Source organism: Mastomys coucha, chromosome X (genome assembly GCF_008632895.1).
Source record: "Mastomys coucha isolate ucsf_1 chromosome X, UCSF_Mcou_1, whole genome shotgun sequence".
In the NCBI taxonomy this organism is placed as follows: domain Eukaryota; kingdom Metazoa; phylum Chordata; class Mammalia; order Rodentia; family Muridae; genus Mastomys; species Mastomys coucha.
The window spans coordinates 57,399,788-57,403,647 of record NC_045030.1 but is presented as its reverse complement, the minus strand read 5'-3'; the positions used below and the strand labels follow the sequence as shown (position 1 = coordinate 57,403,647).

At 48.7% G+C, this 3,860-nt stretch overlaps 1 long non-coding RNA gene across 1 annotated transcript in view; it reads left to right on the top strand.

The window, feature by feature from the left end:
* LOC116083831 overlaps positions 1-2,807 on the top strand; it is a 23,977-nt gene extending 21,170 nt beyond the window's left edge. Inside the window, exon 3 of the long non-coding RNA XR_004115929.1 lies at positions 2,546-2,807. This is a non-coding gene — a long non-coding RNA (uncharacterized LOC116083831). The remainder of the gene's footprint in view (positions 1-2,545) is intronic.
* The last annotated feature ends 1,053 nt before the right edge of the window (positions 2,808-3,860 follow it).

Below are 3,860 nucleotides of genomic sequence, written 5' to 3'. Positions count from 1 at the left end.
CTTTAATCCCAGCACTTGGGAGGCAGAGGCAGGTGGATCTCTGAGTTTGAGGCCAGCCTGGTCTACAACAGAGTGAGTTCCAGAATAGCCAGAGAGAAACCCTGTCTCGGAAAACAAGACAAAAGAAAAGAAAGAAACAAGCAAACAAACAAAGAGTAAAATACAGGAGGATTTGAGCAGATGCTGCAGGTATGGGTAGGAGGGTGGAAATGGTGGTGGATGTCTAGGAGACTATAAATATTGGCTGTCAGGACAGCATGCTTAAGAGGGGTAGAAATCTTAGGCAGTTGAGAAGGTTGTGAGGAGGGCAGGAAGTTCCTTGGGAAATTAGGTCTCTGGGTTCTAGAAGTAGCCCCAGGGTGTATAGCAATCTCAGCTCCAGGCCTGGGGACTCGGGTGGAGCCTTAGCAGATTCAGGGCAGAAAGGAAGAGATCTCTTGACTAGGGACAGTATCTGCCTGGGTAAAGGCCAACATCTGCATGAAGCACTGGAGGCTTGAGGGCAAGAGAGCAAATAGCTGGGGGAAAGAGTGGGAATCTGGAGTCATGGGTTGGAGGCTGAGGTAAAGCAGAAATTGATGTGTCATGCAGGGCTGGATAGGAAGATGGGAAGGGAGGGCAGAAGTCTGTGGAAGATAGATAAACTGTGTTGAGGAGGACAGGACAATAGGAGTATGCCTGGGAGAACAGAGGGACTCAGGAACCTGTGAGGGAGAGTCATGGTCAGGGTCAGTGTATGTCCCCACACTGTAGGATAAATGTCTTCAGGCCTAGGAACCTGTGGGAAGCACAAGATATTGCCTGTAGAGTGGAAGCTGGTGTTGGAACTTAAAAGACTGTTCAAGGGCACAGACCTACTGAGGGGGGCAGGACGTGCACGGGAAGGACAAAAGACTGGGCTGTAAGGCAGGGTATCTGGGAGACATGAGATACTTTGGGGACTAGAAGGTCAGGGAGTAGTGCAGAGGTGTGGGAGAAGATGTGGAAGCAGGAAGCCATGGGTATTTTGCTTGCAGAAATCTTGGCAAAGTGGTTCATACTTACCAAGATAGGGAGGGAATAGGGTTGAGGTAGAGGGTAGGGTCAGGGAATGGGGAGACTAAGACCAGGTGATTTTAAATGTTGTAGGAAGATGTTAGGAAAGGCAAGATACATCCTATAGAAAGGTTTACTAACCAGAGAGAGGAGAAAACTAGACTGGGTTGGCCAAGAAGAAAGCAGATGGGCAAAGCATAACTCTTGAGGGTTTCAGGATCAGAGCATGAATTAGATGCTCAGGGGTGAGCAAGGTATCTGGAGGCAGGCAAGATACCCATTGGTATTTCCAGAAGTTGTAGAAGGACACAAAGTCTAGGCAAGAAGACAAGTGTCTCAAGGTGAGGGTAAGAGGTCCCAAGAGCCTTGGGGGAGATGAATAGACTATATGGAGGATGTCTGGAGTATTCCATACTGGATATGTGGGATGAATGCTCCTGAGGGTAGAAGGCTCTGAGAAAGCAGAAGGATAGGAAAATATGAAATGCAAGAGGGGAACAAGGTAGGAAGAGGATGGGAAAGCAGGAAATGGACAGAACACAGGACAGACAGGGAGGGCAGATATCATGGGGAGTGGTTGGAAGTGATGGCAGAGGTCTACAAATGCTGCACCTAGGAGAACGGTGTTCATGAGAGTGGAGGAGGTTTGATAGGTGAGAAGGCTAGAAGTTCTTGTGGGAGATAAGGACACTGGGCTTCAAAAGCAGTTCTGGAGATTTTAGAAAGTAAAAAAATAAAATTCAGAAATTCAGTGGAAACATTAGAATGTAGGATAGAAAGGCAGAGAGGACATCCATTAGCAAAAGACAGGGAAGTGGTCAGGAGCCGTTAAGAAGACATGACTGTGAGACAGTAGGAGGCTAAGAGGAGATAGAGTACAGGACAGAGCCACACGCTTGGCGGGACAGCAGAACAGGGCTTAAGAAGAGAGGTAGTCAAGGGGATGAAAGAGACAAAAACCAGGGGAGGTCCAATGTTGTACAAGGTGAGGCAGGGTGGGAGACTCTGGGAGAAAGGCAAGATGTATATTGCAAAGAGAATCATGAACCAGGGGATGTAGGCACTGTGCTGGGTTAGGTATGAGTGTTGAAAATGAGGGGAGATAAGAGTTCCAGTGTGCAGGAACAGTGAAAACCTGAGATGGGCAGGGGGTCTGCTATGCTCTCTGTTGTGCAGAAGGGGAAGTGGTTCGTTTATATGGTAAGGTGGCTGGAGGAGACAAAGCTATGCAGGAGGACAGGAGTATTTGCAGGTGAGCAAAAGACAGTGTGGGGAGGGGTAAAGACAGAAAGATGAGGGAGTGAGAGGAGGCCCAGGTTTGGCAAGATGATGAGGGGATTGTGGTGAACAGTGAAGACAGGTGTAAGGGAGGGGAAATGGCTCATGGAAAAATGGAAGCTTGCTGTAGGAAAGTGGGCTGGAGAATAGGGACACAAGTTCTGTTAGCCTGGGAGACTCTGGAGCTAGTCATGTATCTCAGCACTCACGACATCTGTCTGCTCTTCCACAGGCCCAAAGCTTGATGCCAAATACCTCCATGGGATGAACAATGGTCTGCAACTCCATTTCCAGGGCACCCGAGGTACCTTTCTGCCCTATTCTGGGACCAGAAATGCAGTTGCTGCTTGGAACACACACACAAGTACAACAGCCTTTCATAAAAAATGTGTAATGAAGCTTAAGAGAGGCAATTTTTTTTAATCCTTTTGGAAGAATGTCTACACATGTGATGGTTGGCGAACTAAGTACTGAAAGAAGGTTCTAGTAAGGGACGGATTCTTTTTGCTTGTTTGTTTTTGTTTTTTGAGACACGGTCTCTCTGTGTAGCCCTGGCTGTCCTGGAACTCACTCTGTAGACCAGGCTGGCTTCGAACTCAGAGATCTGCCTGCCTCTGCCTCCCAAGTGCTGGGATTAAAGGTGTGTGTCACCACTGCCCGGCTGATGGAGGAATTCTAAATAGAGGATAGAGGAGTATCTAGGGAGGCAGGAGACTTGGAGAGAAGGGAGGAAGTCAAGGGCAGTGTGGAGTTAATGTCAAGGTACTGATCTTAGACTATGGTGGAAGGCAGGCACCTGTGGAGGAAGGCTTTAGGCTCAAAGCAGGGATTTGAGGCTTTTCTGTGAGAAAATGTATCTGTGGAGGAGGATAAGATTCCCATAGTTGAGCCAAGAATCTCTGGAGGGGCACAAGGTCTACACAGGAGGGCAGAAGGCTTGGGGTGAAATTGATAGGCCCCATAGCTTCCCAGGGACATTAGGAAGTGAGTAGACTGGGAAGGATATCGGGTGTGGGAGGCCGGGTCCTCAGGTCCAGTGCTTGAAAGGAAGATACAGTGCTCTGGGAAGGCAGAAGGAAGGTAAGTGAAGGGTTCTACAAAGGAGGAGAATGAGGGTCTGGAAAAGCAGAGTCCTGGGGAACAGGTGAGGGAGGAGAGTGTGAGGAAGGAGAAGGCCCAGTGGAATTGCAAGAAACTAAGAATGCAGGAGGGACGGTGACTGAGCAGAAGTCACAGGAGGAGCAGGAGTTCAGAAGTGATTGCAGAGGTCTGGAAGGCTAAAAATGCTGGGTGTGGGCAAGGAGTTCTCATGATGGGATAGTTGGTTTGGAGCATATGAGCAGGGTGGGACAAGGGAAGGAAATATCTGCAAGAGATTGGGACACTGTGTTCTAGAAGTAGTCTGAGAATGCTTAAGAATCCAGGTATCAGCCGGGGAAGGTCCATTTGAGACTAAGCTGGCATAAGGAAGATGGCGAGAGATTGACTTCGGACAATGTAGGTGACTGGGTGAAGGCCAACTCCTGTTTTGAAATACAGGAGGCTCC